The sequence below is a fragment of the Lepidochelys olivacea genome (assembly GCF_965140295.1).
Source record: "Lepidochelys olivacea isolate rLepOli2 genome assembly, chromosome: 5".
Lineage (NCBI taxonomy): Eukaryota > Metazoa > Chordata > Testudines > Cheloniidae > Lepidochelys > Lepidochelys olivacea.
The window spans coordinates 75,797,745-75,817,937 of NC_140415.1; the positions used below are offsets into that span (position 1 = coordinate 75,797,745).

The 20,193-nt window shown below is 41.7% G+C and overlaps 1 long non-coding RNA gene across 10 annotated transcripts in view; it reads right to left on the bottom strand.

The window, feature by feature from the left end:
* Positions 1–20,193, bottom strand: part of LOC311521381 — a 161,068-nt gene that overhangs the window by 48,391 nt on the left and 92,484 nt on the right. For 6 of the 10 annotated variants that reach the window (XR_014711871.1, XR_014711873.1, XR_014711874.1 and 3 more), the window contains exon 1: positions 773–1,247. The exons of 3 other annotated variants lie outside the window; for them this stretch is intronic. This is a non-coding gene — a long non-coding RNA (uncharacterized lncRNA). Of the gene's footprint in view, positions 1–772; positions 1,248–20,193 lie in introns of those variants that run through there. One more of the 10 variants, XR_014711870.1, reaches the window with a different exon arrangement.

The window sequence follows — 20,193 nt, forward strand, 5'->3', positions numbered from 1 at the left end:
AAGTTATTGCATGCAGGTACATGATTCAGTTCAGGATTCTTCCCTCTCTCTTCCTATCAATCCCCACTCTCCCTGCCCCCATTAAATCCCTGGTCAGAGATTGAGTTCATCTCAAATTTTTAAGGAAAGGGGTTCAATTTCTACTGCAGTCAGGAGCAATAGACATGGTGCTGCGAGCTCAGAGAGGAAGGCGTTTTACTCATATTATTTTCTAATTTGAAAGAAAAGATGGTGGCCTTTGCCCTATTTTGGATTTAAGGAAATTAAACACAAATAAAAAAAATTTGTTTCTGCATGTTTTCTCTTTCCCTTCAGGACTGCTGCTCTGGGCTTAAAAGATGCACATTATATATTTCAATAAGACCATGTAATTGGAAATAGCTATGTTTTGTATGAGGAGATGAGCATTTTCAGTACAAGATTTTCTCTTTTGGGTTGTCCACAACACCCAGGTTGTTTACAAAATGCCTGTCTATAGTGGCAGCGTACCTAAGAGGCAAGGGATGTATGTATACCTGTACCTGGATGACTGGTAAATAAAAGTATCATCCAGAGGACACATCTGATTACATGTAAAATACATATGTTCTTTATTTGCCAGTCTGGATTACAAATAAATTAGGAAAAGTCATTCCTAAACTCAACTCAGAGGATCCTGTTTATAGGGGCCATATTCAATTCAACTGTGGCCAGAGTTTTTCTCCCAGACGAGAGATTTATAAAAATAAAAACGTCTATATATCTCCTTCAATCCCCACAACAACCAGTTCACCTTTTTCTCCTCCTGCTGGGTCTTTTGGCATCAACCACATCAGTGACACCACATGCTTGTCTTCAGATGAGAGATCTTCAACACTGGTTAACAATACATTACAAATCAGGTTTAGTCACCATGCATTGCAAAACAGTAATCCCACAGCAAGTGTTAACATCACTAACAAGGTGAACAAACACTCAGTGTAATGAGGGGTACACTTTTCAATTCCCCTCTGCCATCAGTAATACTTTCCTCCTCTGCATCTACATTGAACAACAATTTGTTCGTCACAACTCATTGGTCACCAAAAGAAAAGAACCTACATATCAATACATTAGAGCCAAGAGCAATCAGACTGGCTCTAAAGGTCAAACACAGAGCAGTTCACATGGTAACAGACAATATGACAGCATTATATTATCAGAACAAGCAAGATGGGCTGATTCCCTGAAATTATGCATGGAGACAAAGAGCCTTTTGAACCAGTGTACAGACACAATATTCACCCAGTAGTAATCTATGTAGCCAAGGAATAAAACTCCCTTGCAGATCATCTGAAAAAAATCAAAATATCAGATGCACGAGTAGATTTCGAAGGACAAAGTAGTAATACACCTCTTCAGTTTATGGGGGAATCCAATAATAGATCTTTTTGCATCCATCAGCAACAGGAAGTGTCACAAATTTTGCTTGAGAGCAGGCAGAAGCAGGGACTCAGTATCAGATATCTTTCTAATATTCTGGAGTCAGGGCTTAAAGCATTTCCCCCATTTCCCCTCATTCAGAGAGTGATCAACAAGGTAAGACAGGACAAGGCCAGGGTAATTTTAATAGTGCCAGTATGGCCCAGAGAACAATGCTATCCAGACTTAATTCACTTGTCAAGAGAATTAATGAAGCCTCTGCCACTGGTACCAGACTTCTTGTTGCATGGTTTATCATTCAGGATGGTTTATCATTCAGATCTTCAGTTTCTTCATTTAACAGCATGGGAAACAGGATTCCGGAACATCTCAAAAGCAAAGTTGTTCGTTAGAGGTGCAGAATGTATTGTTACATTCCTGGAAAGAGTCCACAAGAAAATGTTATAGTCATATATGGAAAAGGTTTATATTGTGGATTTCTGTGTATGGTATAGATCCATATACAACATCAATTGCTTATATATTAGAATATTTGTTGTATCTTGAGAAAGCAGCCATATCAGCATACCATGTACCTGTGGAGGGCAAATCAATTTTTACTAATGATGTAGTTAAAAGGATCTTAAAAGGCATTAAATAACTTATACCCCCCAATAAGATGCCCTATGCCATCTTGGGATCTGATTTTAGTGCTATCACAATTGATGAAACCTTCTTTTGAATGTTTGGGGAATTGTTCATCTGGCTATAAAGACAGTATTTTTATAATGATCACTTCTGGCAGGTGTATAAGTGAAATTCATGCATTAATGGCAGATCCACCATTTACTGTTTTTCACAAAGACAAAAGTTCTTTGTAGACACCCTTGGTTTTTACCAAAATTGGTCTCCGATTTTCACATAAACTAGTCTATAATTTTGCTCCAAACCTCTTACTCAGGAGGGAGAGGCTAAATTACATACTGGATATTAGAAAAACTTTAGCTGTTTATTTAGATGTGACTAAGCAATTTAGACAGTCCCCAAAATTGTTCATTGCATTTGAAAAGAAGAACAAGAGAAAAGCTATTTATGTTAAATGCTTTCAAGATGTGTTAGATTATGTATTAACGAGACTTATAAATTGAAAGGGTTGTCCCTTCCTCAAGGAATTAGAACATATTCTACTAGATAAAAAGCCATAGAAGCCACCTTCTTTCTAGGCACATTCCTCTAAGAGAGAGATGTAGAAGCGGCAATGTGGATTTTTGATCACACCTTTAGTAAACACTATACCTTAGATTTAGCATCTAGATCTGGTTCAAGATTTGGGAGAGCTTTCCTCCAGTCCTTATTTAATTGGGGGGGGGACTCCAGGGGCCCCACCATCCTGATTTAGAATACTATTTATTAATCTATCCCATGAGTGGGAATATGTTGAGGATACTCAAAGGAGAAAAAACGGTTACTTACCTGTAACCAAAATTCTATGAAATGCATTCTGCATATACTAACTCCCCGCCCACCTTTCCTCACTACCTCAGAGTGCTACCTAACACAGGGCTTGGGATTGCAGGGGAAGAAACTGAGATGGCTGGAGTACCATGCCCCTTCAATACTCTCCTCTGGAATGCTCAATGTTTACTAAAGAGAAGGGCATGGGAGGAGCATGAGCTCTCCAATAGCTACTACTAGCTAGAATTCTACCCATTCTGGCTGCACAGGCCAGAGTATCCCATGAGTGCATCTCAAAGAACCTCAGAGTCCATCTCAAAGAATCTCAGTTACAGGTAAGTAACCTTCATTTTTCTTTAAGCCCCAGCACCTGGAGTCAAGTGACTTTGTGATAATCCAGACTTTTTTTTATTAAGTGTTCAGCCTTCATGGTGGTTGACAAAAGCCTTAAAATGTGAACCAAGTATATCCTAAAGGCTTAAATGCTAGAACACATGTTAAAAAGCCCCAACATTTATTTATAAAAGTCTTGGGATTTTTAAGTCCATACTATGATTTTGTGGGGCCTGCTTGATGCTTTTAGATTGTTTGGAGTTGGCAATACTGTACAAGGAATTTTTCAGAATGTGAATTCTGATAATCTCCTTAATTACAGATCCAGTTTTCCTTCCCAGAGGTGCATGCATAATGCTGCTGATTATGGAGGTGGAGAAAGGGTGATGGGCAGATTTTTTTTCACAAAATGTCTGAAATAATCAGTAAGAGACATAACACAGCAGAAAGTATGAAAGGATTAGATCATTGATATATATCACAAGTTTTTAAAGAAAACATATGTTATTAAAGGAGTCCCTTGTAGATTGTATGAGGAGCCTACTGTAGATGGTACATTCAGCACTGTCACAGACGTTGGGACAGATGTTAAAATCAGTCAGAGTCTTACTTTTGTCTCAATCTTATATTAGTTACCACATCAGGACTCTTCCTACAGCATCTGTACATTTTTCTAAATGATTGCAATGTCAATTCTTGTTGCTGTCTCTTTCTCCCCCTGGGCCTGATTTCTTCAACAGCAATATATGGTATGATCACGGATATTTTCACTGTTAACTATTAGAAGTTTGCTTTTCACATTATAAATTCAGGGTAAACCTGTGTTCTTATTCTTTACCGATTCATTTCAAAGATAAATAACCACCTATATCAAAGGATACAATTTTTGGTATGACCCAGATTATAAATCAACTTTAATTTACAGTAACCTGTTATCAGTTCTCTTTGATTTCATGAGTTAGCTTGGAGCCACACGTCTTTACTTCACAACATTAAATCTTTCTCAAATGCTGACAGGTATTCTTTAAAATATTTATGTTTTCACATGACCTTTATGCCTTAATGCAGTTAGTAAATCATGCTTCTCAGTTGGTATTATGGTAGAACCCAGCAGCACCACCAGAGTTAATGCCTGTCAATGATTCCCTCTTTAACCTGTCTGTTTATGAGGTTATAAATAAAATAACACAATTCACTCTGAGCAGAATCTTTGCTTTCAGTCGATGCCCTTAAGAACCTGCTAAGGTTACTTCAGTATTTCCTACTTATTCCCTGTGGTGAATATAGTAACTTTATCTAAGTAAGACATGAGTGGCTAGTTTTAACCATCAAACAATATAATAGATTAGATAGATAGATCTGCCACCTTTGGCCTTCTATGGATTTGTAGATTTTAAGGACCAAAAGAACCTTTTAGGATAACCTAGGTTGACCTCCTGGTCATATAACTTCACTGGTCATATAACTTCACATAGCAATTCCTGTAACAATTACTTGTGACTGAACTACAACATATCATTTAGATTTATGGACTCCAAGTGACAGAAAATTGACTACACCTCATAGTAAGCTGTTCCAATGGTTAATTGCCCTCTGTGTTAATAATTTTCTTTTATTTCCAGTTTAACTGTTTTTAGGTTAACTTCCAACCATTGGATTTTATCTTCTTCTGCCAGATTAAAGAGCTCTTTAGTGTCCATACTTGTATGGATTGTCTCCCTGTATAGGTACTTCTAGATCATGATTAAGTCATATTTTAACCTTCTCTTTGATAATCTAAACAGATGTGAGCTTCTTAGGTCTCTTCTTTAACATGAATCATTCCTGTAGATGTTTTTTTACCACTTTCCAATTTTTCAGCATTCTTTTTAATTGGTGAACACCATTACATTAATTGTTCCCCAGTGCAGTATGCAGAGATAATATCACCACCTACTCCTGCTCAATATGCCCCTGTTAATACATGCCAGAGATTGTGTGCCAGTCTCTACTATTACGGTCACCACTTTTACAAAATTATGATAAATCTTGTGCAAAGTATGCCTTGTGAGATATCACTGGAAACATCATAATCTGTTGACCATTACTGTCCTGTAGAAATGTATCATCATTGTATATGTAGTTATGAAATTTGCTATATGTTTGTCACTGAAACATATTGTGAGTCTAGGAAACGCCCACAGGCTAGCCTTTCAGAGAGGACAAAGAAACTGTAAACGCAGAGGCCTTCCATGCCAAATCTCACGTAGACAAAACGCTCAAGCCACAATTAGCAACTCATATGGAGGATGACGGGCTAGGTAGATAGGCAATGGAACTGCCTAACCCCATGACACAGTAAAGATTATTCCAGCACCTGGTGTAGAGTATAAAATAAGGGACAGCGACCTTGTGAGTCCACCTTTCCTCCCCCACCTACACTGACTGCCACAAGATCGCTTAGAAGACAAAGAAACATTTGAACTGGGGAGAGTGATCCTAATTGGAAAAGCTTTTCAGTTAGCACAGACTATTGTAGATTTTGGGTTAAGATAAACCTTATTACTTCACATTTGACTTAGCTTGATAAAGTTTAGGACTTAGACTGCAATTTTATCTTTTATTTCTTTTTTGTAACCAATTCTGATCTTCTATGCCACTATCACTTCTTAATCTCTTAAAAATCTATCTTTTTATAGTTGACCAATCTTTTTTATGTTTAATCTAAACCAGTGTATTTTTGGCTGAAGTGCTTGGGGTATCTACTCTGGTTAACAAGGGCTGATGCATATCTATTTCTCTTTGATGGAAAGATGAACTAATTAATTAGCTTACTCTGATCAAGGGGGTCTTGAGCAGTGTAAGATGCACATTTCTGAGATGCAAGGCTGGGGGAATTTGCAGGTGTCTTCCTGTTTACAGTTCATGAGTGGCTGTGAGATCCTGCATTTAACTTTGCTGGGTGTGCCTCTGCATGATGATGGCTGAGTGAACAGAGCCTAGAGACAGCCTGGACATCAGAGTTAAAGGAGTCTCAGTGGTTCCACAGTCCTGATTCCTTTAGGCCTTTGAACCACTGCTTCACACGAGGAGCTCAAGTTCATAATCCCTAAGTCATTTTTCTAAGTAATTACTTTCCAGATGCAGTCGCGTATCCTCTAAATATGGGCTGTATTTTTCTTCCTAGACATATGATTGTCAGTCACCATAGGGTCTCAAACCCAAGCTTCTTGGGCAGGTGCCTTATCCTTTGCACCAGCAAGCTTATTTGTGGCTCTTTACCTTTCTCAACTGATATGTGACAAACTATGAAATCTGACATGTGAAGTCTGGCATCCCTCTGTGATTTATATGGGGGCTGATTAGTGCAACCGATAAATACAAATGAAATTCTATTCTGCACTTCAGACCTCAGTGAAAGTAAGAAAATTAAACATTTTATTTTGTGAGATTCAATCACTGTTTAAGTACAGTAGATGCTCGTTAGTAGCAACATATTGGTGCCCTTTTCCTGTATTGCTCCTAAGCAGCTGTTGCTGTTATGGGGAGTGTTGTCTGACCAAAGCATTCGAAGAGTTAAGAGTGTTTCGAAAGGGCTGGGGAAGTCACATTGTGCAGGAGAAGCTGGGAGGGGATCCCAAGTGTAGGAGTAATGGGGCAGGGGAACCCTACGTTTGGCAGGCGAGCCCTCAGTTGGCAAAATGGCTGAGCGAGCCTGGATGCCGGGGACAGGCTGAGGGTGCTCCCATTGGCAGCTTTATGCTCCACCGTAGTGAGGGATGGATGGATGGGGAGAGCACCATGCACAGCTTGCAATGGAAGGGGGGTTGGCTCCTAGCACAGAGACCAGAGACGGGAAGGGGATGGGTCAGTGCCCTGGGGAGGGAGCTTCCCTATCCTACCCCCCCTTTAAAAAACACCACAACCACACCACACCGCCGGCAACTAAGATGGAGAGGACAGCTCAGTGTGCGGGGGGGGGGGGAGGTTCCCCAATACTCTACACTGCAAAATAGCAACCCTCCATCCCCTGCTGTCTGCAAGCCAGATGCTGAAGAATGGAGGAGGAAACCTTCCAGCCAATCCTCTGCTGCTCCCCCAGCTTCCCCCCCAAAAAATCCCTCTTTTCCATACTCTGCCCACAAACTCCCCCCTACTCATGCTCTCTACTCAGGCTCTGTCAGGCAGGGCACGTGGATGGGGTTGTATGCCCTGGAGCTGCGTTGAAGGGCTAGGGTCAGGAGAGGAGAAGAACAATACAGTTTGAGGGGTAACACCCCTACATATCCCCCAATCTCCACCCTGGATGTGATATCACGTCACAAACATTGCTCTTATGTGGCGGCTATGTTGCTGTTACCAAGTGCACAATTTGTAGTTGGGACAATGTTCCCAGGGGAAATGTTGCTCACAACTGGTGGTTGCTTTAATTAGGTGTTGCTGAAAACAAGCATTTACTGTACCACCACATGCAAAACAATTTACTTCCTACTGTCTCTGTTTCATGATTGTTTCCTGGAAAGATCACCTCAAAAGAGTAACTTCTTATTAGCACATTTGAAATACATATAGTTCACTGCTGTACATGTTCCAAATTCAAATAGAGTTTATGTTCAGTTTGACTAGTGGGACAAAGCAACTGAAATCAAGCAACCAAAAAGAAAGACCAATAAAAAAAACAAACACCCCTCCCCCAATTCTGAATAAAGCAATATCTTAATTTCCCTTAAAAATCTAAGGGCTTTAGTTCTTGAAAAACAAAGACATAGTAAGAACAAGATGTCATAAATATCTATTTAATTAACGTGTCATTGCTCTGAGGGGTTTAAAAAAATGAAAAAAAATCCCAATTGGCAAAGAAGAAACAAACAAACCATGATCCATTTCTTTGTAAGAAAACAGTGATTTCCAATCACAGCAATACCTACAATAGTATTCATCTTGTGACAGGAAAAAAGATCTCTCTGGGATTTAACTTTAGAAAAGCAATCAGATCCTGCTGGGTTGCTAAATGAGTCAACCTGTCTCATTTTTTTTTTTTTACTAGAAATATATCTGCATTCCAGCACCTTGAAACTATTGTAAAAACACAAACACAAAAAGTAAAATTAATCCGCAGGGGACTGTAATGGTTGTTGTTAATAATACTCCTCTGAACTTAAGGGCTCAAGTGTTGAATGTCTGTCAAATAAAGGAGAGAGACAGGCAGCAAGGAAAGGAAGCAAGGCCAGGCACAAAACAAGGGGAGCATTTTCAGCTTCAACAGGTACAAATTGTAAATGGGAAATGGGTTGTTAGCAAAATAAATTACATCCTGCCCTCCTCTAATTTTTCACAATCTGTGTGGTACAGCCTTCACCATTGATTTTGCTAACCTAGTCTTTGCATCTGTATTCATTTATCAAGACCTAGTGGGTAAACCAATCCTGTTTTCCCTAATAATTTAATGCCAGAAGCACACTATGCCATGCAAAAAACCTCCCACTTTCCCACATGTACTTCCAGTTAGAGAGAAAAAGAAAAGCAGTCAGGGTAATGTTTTACTAAACAAGGTGGTTATGTGGTGAACAAACCTTTATGAAACTCTTTCTTGTTTCGAAACCTCTGGTTAACTTAACACCAAACCCAAATCTAAAGTAATCTTCTACAAATATTTTCAGGAAATGTAATTTCTTCTTAGCATTTCATAATTTCTTCAGTAAAATTATATTCAACAGTTAGTCCCTTCACTGCTACAGCATTATACTGTTCTGGAACTTTTCTTTGCAGTCATTCAAATTAATGAAATATTAAGATTTTCAAAGTATAAACTGAATAAGCAACTTTCACACCAGACATGCTATTAGTCCTGATGACTGAATTCAAAATACACTGTGTTTCTACCAGTAGATGTAAGTTTTATATGGAATGGGAAAGTGACACACTGGGCGGAATCCCCAAAATATCTTTCGTAATCCCTGACAAATATACGCAAGTATGCAAGCCAGTCAAGGATTTAACCACACCCTTCACAGCTAGCTATAACTAGGACTGTGCATGAATGCACATGCAGTTATTGTCTGAACTACTGTGATGATGACAGAAAGCTACACATTAGTCAATGAAACGTACTTGGTATATTACATGGAATGGGAAACTGCTTATTAACATAGCAGGGGAACGGGATTCTCAAAATCCTTCACCAGAGCCCTGACGCAGAGCCGATTAATTGAGCCAGAGAATGGATCCTTATATCTCTTTTGCAAGAAGGGTCATGCATGTACCAGTATTTCAAGTCTCAAGAAAACAAAAAGCATGAGTCAGATCCCCCAAAAATCATGAATTTTTTTTTAGATTATATTGTGGGGGTTTTTGGTGCTCTTTTGATTTTTTAACTCTCTGTGCCACTCTCCAGTGTATGTGTGTGTGAGAGAGAGAGAGTTAGTTAGTGTTCCCCATTCTCCCAACTTTATGGGTGCGGTGTTTTGAGCCTTTGTTACACGATTTCTCACCCCACCTCTGCCCACCCCCGCCAGCAATTTAATTCTGCCCTCCCCTCCCACCATCTCCAAATCAATCCAGTTCCCTTGAGTCCCCAGTCAGTTCTGTCCATCCTCGACCTGCAACCAGCCTCTGTCTCATGTCAGGTTTCAGAGTAGCAGCCATGTTAGTCTGTATTCGCAAAAAGAAAAAGGAGTACTTGTGGCACCTTAGAGACTAACCAATTTATTTGAGCATAAGCTTTCGTGAGCTACAGCTCACTTCATCGAAAGCTTATGCTCAAATAGGTTAGTCTCTAAGGTGCCACAAGTACTCCTTTTCTTTTTGTTTCATGTCAGTTCAGTCCTGCCACCAATTCTGCTCCTCCCAGCATCACCTTTGCTCCTTCTGGGGCTATTCACACACACCCCTTCAAGGCCTGGGGGTAGGGCAGCTGCATGATGGCTCCCTTTCCTCCTTTCCCAGACCAATTGCTGCACGGAGGGAGAGGTGAGAGAGATGAGTGGAGGAGTTGTCCCCATTGATCACAGGTGTGGGGAGGAAGAAGCAGTACCTGTACCTCCTCCCGCCCCTCCTGTGAGAATAGTACCAGTTGCTGACGGGAGACGGAGAGAGCTCTTCCTGCAGGAGGTGGACAAGTGGGGCAGGCAGCGAGTTAGAGGCTGTTTTCCTCTAGGCAGGGCTCAAATTTGCATGAGGACTGGAGCATTTCAGCTCATTGTAGACTGGGCTCCAGCCCCAGCCCACATCCCTTCACTCATGAAAAAAAATTGCAAGTGCTGGCGACACTGATGTACATACAACTATTTTGAGTAATGAGCAAAACTAAATTTAAACTCTGCACTCAGAGTACTTTATATGTGCCTTAAAGCAGACACTGTCTCTTATCTGTGAGACTGTTTCTTGTATGTTCATGTCTCGTGTCACTGTATAGCCTAGCAAACAAGGCCTTGAACATGACTGAGACTTCTGGGCATTGGTGCAGTGTGAATGAATGATAAATTCATAAAATAATAAAACAATAAATAAACAAATAATTCTTAGAGTGAAATGATTGGGCAAGGACTGCATGACTTGGAAAAGAATATATAGATCTCACTCTGCCCTAGAAGCAGAACCTGGATTAAATTGCTGCTCTTGTTCCCATGGGAATATAATCTATGATAACAATTTACCAGGCCCATGTTGCTTCCCCTTCACCTGTGACTGTCATGGATTTGAGGGAGGCAGAATTAAGGCTCTGCCCACTGCCCACCTGCACAGGAGTAGCAGCAGCAGAAGTGTCTCTTCCCTGCAATGCTCTATGATATGAGTACTCAATATAGGGGAGACAGGAGTGGGCACCTTATACCCTGTTACTCCTCTGCATAGGTGTAGCGGGCAAGTTACAATCTTCTATAAGGGTGTACAATTACCCAGAGATGAAGAGCACAGATGGTAGATGACAACATTACTATCAAGAACAGGGAAGATTGATATATTCTGCCAGTGAGTTTTCATATATTTGGATGGAAAAATCAACAAAAAAATTTACAGCAGATCCCCAAACGATAACACCATAATCTTTATATTTTCAATTTCCTCTATGTCAATAGACCATGTAGACAGTTAGTCCAGTGTTGAAATTTGAACGACTTAAAATAATAATTATTATTATTGTTCTTTCTGAAACATATCAGAAGCCCCTCAGGCAATCACATTTTTGCATAAGCACACAAAAGCCATTCCCCACTGAAGCAGTTGTCAGTTTCCCTTTTAAAAAAAAAAAAAAAAGCAGGAACATGGAATGTAGTAGGTTTTTATTGTAAAACCTGAAGATAATAAACGAACTTTAGTCATACCAAAGGTGGAATATAGATGGTATAACTGACCAAGAATATGATTAATATAAAACTTAAGAAGCAGCTCCTCTCCACTAAAATTAGAAGGAAGCACTGAACATATTGGGGACTATCATAAATATAAAGGGAAGGGTAACACCTTTCTGTATACATTGCTATAAAATCCCTCCTGGCCAGAGGCAACATCCTGTTACCTGTAAAGGGTTAAGAAGCTCAGCTAACCTGGCTGGCACCTGACCCAAAGGACCAATAAGGGAACAAGATACTTTCAAATCTTGGGGGGGCAAGGAGGGAAAAGCTTTTGTTTGTGCTCTTTGTTTACGTGTTTGATCTCTCTTGGAACTGAGAGAGGCCAGACAGAAATCCATCTTCTCCAACCCATCCTAATCCAAGTCTCCAATCTTGCAACTGGTATAGGTAAGCCAGGCAAGGCGGATTAGTTTATCTTTTGTTTTACGTGAATTTTCCCTGTGTTAAGAGGGAGGATTATTCCTATTTTCTGTAACTTTAAGGTTTTGCCCAGAGGGGGATCCTCTGTGTTTTGAATCTGAATACCCTGTAAAGTATTTTCCATCCTGATTTTACAGAGATGATTTTTATCTTTCTTTTTTTTTTTTATTTTTTATAAAATCCTTCTTTTAAGAACCTGACTGATTTTTCCATTGTTCCAAGATCCAGAAGTTTGGGTCTTTGATGATTTTGTGACAAATTGGTTAGGATATATTCTCAGGAAAGAGGGAGGATAGGGCTTGGGGGGATATTTTGAGGGAAGTCATCTCCAAGTGGTCTCTTTCCCAGTTCTTTGTTTAAAACGCTTGGTGGTGGCAGCATACTGTTCAAGGCCAAGGCAAAGTTTGTACCTTGGGGAAGTTTTAACTTAAGCTGGTAAGAATAAGCTTAGGGGGTCTTTCATGCAGGTCTCCACATCTGTACCCTAGAGTTCAGAGTGGGGAAGGAACCCTGACATGGTGGCAGAGAGGTGGGATCATTTTGAACCAGAGATCATTTTGAACCAAAAGCACAGACCTGAAGAGGGTTTTTTTTAAGCTGAGGGCAGCGAGAGAGTTTTCTATTTGCCTGGAGACTGAGATGTTAGTTTTTTTACAAAGGGATTTTTCTTTTTTGAGCTGGAGTTTTGTCTACCTAAAGGCAGGGTAGTTAACATCCTGCAGGGAAATTCACAAGGTTTCCCCCACACACACACATCTCTTGGCCAGAGTTAAGCACAAGAAAGCAGGAAAATGATTACCAGTGAAGCAGCTAATAAACTAGAGCTGGCCAGATTCGAAGCTGAGGAGAAACAAAAAGAGCATGATAGACAGATGGCCTTAAGGCACTTGGAGGTGGAGGCAGAAAAAGCCGGGTGGAGGTAGAGGAACCTGCCCACAAGAGAGCTATGGAGGCAGAAAAAGCCAGGGTGGAGGCAGAGGAAGCTGCCCACAAGAGAGCTATGGAGGAGAATGAAAAAGAGAGGAAGCATGCACTGGAGATGGAGAAGGCAAAGGCTCAGCAGAATATACCAACAAACCCTAGCAATCCTTCTCCAGGTATCGCTTCCCATTCCAGAAAGTTCCCCACCTACAAGGCAGGCAATGATACCGAGGCCTTCTTAGAAAACTTTGAAAGGGCCTGCCTTGGGTACAGCATCTCGACAGACCAGTACATGGTAGAGCTGAGGCTGCAGCTAAGTGGACCCTTAGCACAGGTGGTGGCTGAAATGCCTAAGGAACACATGAACAGTTATGAACTTTTTAAAACCCAGGCAAGAGTCAGAATGGGGCTAACACCAGAGCTTTCCCATCGGCAGTTCAGAGCCCTAAGGTGGAAACCAGACTTGTCATTTACCCGACATGCCTACCACATTTTGAAAAATTGGGATGCCTGGATATCAGGAGCAAGTGTTAAATCTCCAGAAGAGTTGCCCTTTCTAATGCAAATGGAGCAGTTCTTAGAGGGTGTTCCTGAGGAAATAGAAAGGTACATCCTAGATGGGAAGCCCAAAACTGTAATCGAGGCGGGGGAGATTGACGCCAAATGGGTGGAGATGGCAGAAAAGAAAAAAAACTAGTAGCAGTTGGAGTGAATATCAGAAGGGGCAACCCGAAACAAAACCCTATCACCAGGGGCAACCAACACCCCACCTACATCCTAAGGAAAACCCCAGACACCTTATCGTCCCACCACACCATTCTCCAGCAACCCACCGCGCCCCAGTGATCAGTCAACTGGGCAATGTTTTAAATGTAATGAGCTGGGGCATGTGAAGGCCAACTGCCCCAAGAACCCCAACAGATTACAGTTCATTGCATGGGGATCACACCAAAGGTCCTCAGGCCCAGATGCCTCCCAGATACCCTTAGAGCGAAGGGAAACTTTGAGTGTGGGCGAGAAGAAGGTTACAGCATGGAGAGACACTGGAGCGCAGGTGTCAGCTATCCATTTGTGGCATTCATACAAGGTTCATGCACTCGGCAACATTCAGGGCACACCCGGAGTGTTGTGTAGGAGCTGTGCACACACAGCTCCTCTCAAGGGCATGAACCTTGGAATCTCATCCAGATGACATGAACCGTGGGAAGCCTCCCAGGACTGGGCTCAAGGCCCGAGAGCAAGGAATGCGGTAGATAGAAATTGGTAAATAAGAATGTTAAACAAAGCCAGTGTATTCCTTTTATCTGTTGGAGAATGTAATGTGCGGGGGGAGAGAAAGAATAAAGGAGAGGGTGGAAAGCTGACCGGACCAGTCCGTTGGCAGACCAGCCTGTTTGCTTGCTAAAAGCTTTGTGCTGTCTTGTATTTGAACCGCAACATCCATTAATCCCTAGTGCACCCTGACTTAATCAACCCAGAGGCCCAAGTGATGATTCAACCCTTCAAGTCCAACTCTTTCGATTTGCCTACAGCCAAGTTGCCTGTCCAGTACAAGGGCTGGTCAGGAACGTGGACTTTTGCAGTCTATGATGATTATCCCATTCCCATGCTGCTGTTGGAAGACTTGGCCAACCAGGTAAAGCTGGCCTAGAAGGTGGGAATGGTCACCCGAAGCCAGACGAAGCAAGTTTCCATACCTATCCCTGTTCCTGAGCCTTCCACCATGGCCCTGTCTGTGTTACCAGAGACCCAGACGGAGGTGGTGGAACTGGATCCCCTGCCAACGACTGCAACGGCCATAGTGGATCCAGTCCCAGAGACCCAGCCAAAGGCAGTCCCCAAACCGAAACTGGCGAAGCAACCAGCACCAGAACCATTCCCAGCACTGAGTCCAGCGCTTGCAACCCTGTCTACAGCTCCAACACCAGAAGGCACCACCGAGCTTGCACTGGCAGCAGCAGCAGCAGATGACCCTACACAAGAGTCTCATCCAGAGCCTGAAATACCCCATAGTGCACCAGCAGAGAGTGGTTCACCAGCAACGGAAACAGCCCCATCACCTGCAGCGCTTCCAGAGGGACCAAGCCCAGGTCCACAATCCAGTGAGGAACTGATGTCTCCAGCATCAAGGGAACAGTTCCAGGCCAAACAGGAAGCAGATGATAGACTCCAGAGAGCTTGGATGGAGGCACGGAGCAACCCACCACCTCTCAACTCTTCTAATCAATCCCGGTTTATTGTAGGAAGAGGACTTTTATACGAGGAAACTCTTTCTGGTGGGCACCAGGAAAACTGGCATCCTCAGAGTCAGTTGGTAGTTCCAACTAAGTACCAGGGAAAGCTCTTGAGCTTAGCTTATGATCGTCCTAGTGGCCATGCTGGGGTGAACAGGACCAAAGACCATTTGGGGAGATCATTCCACTGGGATGGAATGCGCAAGGATGTTTCTGCCTATGTCTGGTCTTGTGAGATATGCCAAAGAGTGGGAAAACCCCAAGACCAGGTCAAAGCCCCTCTCCAGCCACTCCCCATCATTGAGGTTCGATTTCAGTGAGTAGCTGTGGATATTCTGGGTCCATTTCCAAAAAAGACACCCAGAGGAAAGCAGTACTTACTGACTTTCATGGATTTTGCCACCCAATGGCTGGAAGCAGTAGCTCTAAGCAACACCAGGGCTAAAAGTGTGTGCCAGGCACTAACAGACATTTTTGCCAGGGTAGATTGGCCCTCCGACATCCTTACAGATGCAGGAACTAATTTCCGGGCAGGAACTATGGAAAGCCTTTGGGAAGCTCATGGTGTAAATCACATAGTTGCCACCCCTTACCACCATCAAACAAATGGTATGGTGGAGAAGTTTAATGGAACTTTGGGGGCCATGGTACATAAATTCATAAATGAGCACTCCAATGATTGGGACCTAGTGTTGCAGCAGTTGCTTTTTGCTTACAGAGCTATACCACGTCCCAGTTTAGGGTTTTCACCATTTGAACTTGTATATGGCTGCGAGGTTAAAGGGCCATTACAGTTGGTGAAGCAGTAATGGGAGGGGTTTACACCTTCTCCAGGAACTAACATTCTGGACTTTGTAACCAACCTACAAACCACCCTCCGAACCGCTTTAGCCCTTGCTAAAGAAAACCTAAAAGATGCTCAAAAAGAGCAAAAAGTCTGGTATGATAAACATGCCAGAGAGCGGTCCTTCAAAGTAAGGGACCAGGTCATTGTCTTAAAGGTGCTCCAGGCCCATAAAATGGAAGCATCATGGGAAGGGCCACTCACGGTCAACGAGCGCCTGGGAGCTGTTAATTATCTCATAGCATTCCCCACCTCCAACCGAAAGTCTAAGGTGTACCATATTAATTCTCTAAAGCCCTTTTATTCCAGAGAATTAAAGGTTTGTCAGTTTACAGCCCAGGGAGGAGATGACGCTGAGTGGCCTGAAGGTGGCTACTACAAAGGGAAAAGTGATGGTGGCGTAGAAGAGGTGAACCTCTCCATGACCCTTGGGCATATGCAGCGACAGCAGATCAAGCAGCTGTGCACTAGCTACGCGCCGACGTTCTCAGTCACCCCAGGACTGACTGAATGGGCATACCACTCCATTGACACAGGTAATGCTTACCCAATTAAAGTCCATACGCATACGCATACGCATCCGATGAAGTGAGCTGTAGCTGTAGCTCACGAAAGCTCATGCTCAAATAAATTGGTTAGTCTCTAAGGTGCCACAAGTACTCCTTTTCTTTTTGCAGAAATTCTGCATCTTTCTATGTTCCATGAGTATTATTGGATGTGTATTTTTTTATCATGAAGTGTGAATGCACACATACCTTATCGTTATTTCAAGTTTTTAAAAGAACAAAAATGTAGTTATTAAAAAGAAATAGAAAAAGACCTAATTTTTTTTCTGTCGTTTCAATAATCATTTTGTTCCAGACAAAAGGCTGCAAAATATTTGGAAATCTGGATCAACGATATACTCTAACATGCTAAGTATATTAGGCTGGAAAAAGCCAGCCTTGTTACCATCTTTCTGGACGTAATTAAAACTGTCATGGTCTGAATGAGCATGTCTTGATCAAAGCTTAGCAAAACAACACTAGTTCTTTTAACCATGAAAAGATAGACATATGAAATACAGAAAGACATGGACAAAAAGATGCCCAATGAGATGAAAATAGATTATTTTTTGAAGACTAATTTTAGTTTATTTTTCCAATAGGTTAGGTCAACCACTGGAAATCTACAGAAGCTGACATTTTTATATTTGGCATCCACAAAATGATTTAGTAAACAAGCAATAGAGAGGCTGACCAATCTTCAGAAAAGAGAAATACGTATATCAAATGCAGATTTTAACAAGCAAAGGAGGGAAGCAAGATTTTTATGTAGATCACTGAAGGATTAGGCATCTTTTCACAACATCCATTTCAGTCAGAGCCTGATCCAAAATCCATTGAAGTCCACACAAAGACTCCTGCAGATCACAGTGGGCTTCAGTGATGGCTTTGCTGAGTAAAATGTGCAATAGACCACCCCCTCCCCCTCCACACACACCCTCCAGAGGATTTGGCAATAGGAATTTCAGATCTTTCATTTTCTATCAATATTTTCACATATATAGCAAAATTCCCCTCTCTGAGTAACACTTCAGCACTCTGTTATATTTCTTTCACACTATTAACGCTGTACAGAAGCAGCAAGAGAGAGACCCTACTGAAAAGAGAGGAGAAGTTGCCTTTACTGGTTTCTAGTGAAAATTTCAATTCCATGATGCCAGAGTTCCTTATATTGGAAATTCTAGAGTCAGGGACCATTTTTACCTCTATATTTGTAGAGTGCTTAGCAGAATGGGGCCTTATCTGGACAAGGGCCTCTAAATGTTACAGTAATAAAAATATTAAGCAACAATAATAAACATTAAGTTACTCATTTGTTATGCTAATCTAAACTTCTAAGAAGTGTGGAACCGGAAATTAGCAAACCAAAACTGATGTTTTGGAGAACCATTTTCCTCATCTGGTCTGAGAAATGGAATTCCTTCAACTTACATATGACTTCGTTGATTCTTGCACACAAATTCATGACTTGCCCAGTTTTGGAAACCAGACTTAATTGGCAAACAAAATAATGAAGATTGGGCTATTCCACCCACCACTCTCCTTTGGCGTTGTCATAAATATAAAGGGAAGGGTAACCACCTTTCTGCATACAGAACTATAAAATCCCTCCTGGCCAGCGGCAAAACCCTTTCACCTGTAAAGGGTTAAGACGCTAAGATAACCTTGCCGGCACCTGACCAAAATGACCAATGAGGAGACAAGTTACTTTCAAAGCTGGAGCGGGGGGGAACAAAGAGTTCTTTCTTTCTGTGTGATGCTTTTGCCGGGAACAGAACAGGAATGGAGTATTAAAACTTGTTAGTAAGTAATCTAGCTAGAAATGAGTTAGATTTCCTTTTGTTGAAATGGCTGGTAAATAAGCTGTGCTGAATGGAATGTATATTCCTGTTTTTGTGTCTTTTTGTAACTTAAGGTTTTGCCTAGAGGGATTCTCTATGTTTTGAATCTGATTACCCTGTAAGGTATTTACCATCCTGATTTTACAGAAGTGATTCTTTTACTTTTTCTTTCATTAAAATTCTTCTTTTAAGAACCTGATTGATTTTTCATTATTCTTAAGATCAAGGGTTTGGGTCTGTGTTCACCTATGCAAATTGGTGAGGATTTTTATCAAGCCTTCCCCAGGAAAGGGGAGGGTGTAGGGCTTGGGGGGAAGACGTCTCCAAGTGGGCTCTTTCCCTGTTCTTTGTTTAACATGCTTGGTGGTGGCAGCATAGGGTTTAAGGACAAGGCAAAGTTTGTACCTTGAGAAAGTTTTTAACCTAAGCTGGTAAGACTAAGCTTAGGGGGGTCTTTCATGCAGGTCCCTACATCTGTCAACCAATTCTCTAATTCGTCAAGGTTGTTTTGAATTTTACTGCCATCCTCCAAAGTGTTTGCAACCCCACATAGCTTGGAGTCTTCTGCAAATGTTATAAGCATATTCTCCACTCCATGATTCAAGTCCCTGCAAGGGCCACATCCAAGTGGTCCTACCCTATTAACAAAAGTACAAATATTCAACCAACACTCAAAATTTTCAAAATGATTACTAAATGTAAAGATTGAAATCCCCTTTCTAGAACTATAACCCTCAGGGCTGGCCAGAAAACAAGAATTCCATTTCACAAAATTATTGGCGTTTCAAACAGTCGTTTCCATGCCAATGTGGAACAAAACAGGCCTTTCAAAAATGTTTGCAAAAGAACACAAGAGTGAGAGACCCACAACAGACTAACCCAACAGTTAGGGCACTTAAGTGGGATGCAGGAGACCCAAGCTTCAAGTAAGTCACTGCTTCAAATCAACAGACCACCCCTTTTTAAATGAATATTAGTTTGAAGTTTCATTGGGAAGGTTTCTCAGGTCTAGTCAAACCCACAGTGTCAGTGACCGGGGCATGAGCTGCTGTGCCAAGGTGTTAGAGCAGGAGTCAGGCCTACTGGGCAGAACACAAGAAGGTAGCAAGGAATTGGAGCCCAGGGTGAGAGCCTGTAGACATGCAAGGCAGGAGCAGAAATGATCACAGCCCTGGGCAAATGCTTTGAGCAGTCACTGAACTGGGCTCCAGGGCTGATCTGCTGACCCTTTCAACCACTGAGGCAGTGTAGCCAATCAGACAGCCTACTAGAGGCCACCTGTGCTCATTGGGTTGCCCAGAAACTGGGTGTACTAAAAGCCTGCCATCCTGAAACAGAAAGACCCTCTGCCTCATTCAGAATAGGGATTTGAACCTGGGTCTCCCACATCTCAGATTAGTGCCCTAACTCCTGGGCTATTGACTATCCTGGGATAGAATATTTCCTTCTTGGACCTGAAATTCCACCCTGGGCCAGAGATCCTTTCCCAAAGAAAGTTTCATTGAAACGGATATGTTTCTGTGATAGACTGCAGAATCAATAAATTGATATTTTCTGATGAAAAACATTTAACCGAAAAATATTCCAGGATCCTCCCACTTTTCCCAACTCCATGCTTGTAAGGCAATTGTGTGGCAATTTTGCAGCACATAAACTCTATTAACAGTTGTTTATAATTCTGAGAAGTCTCCTCATTTGCAACCCTTCTGAGCAATTTACTCAAAAAATCCCTGTCCAGAGATTTCAGTAAATTGAGCCCATGTATTTTTTAATCATGTGAAGATTAGACTTATGTTGGCACAAATGTGTGCACCATCTTCATAGACTGCAATAGTATGAAAAGAAGAAACCCTAGACAGATATCCAGAGATTTGTGATACAATGAGGAAG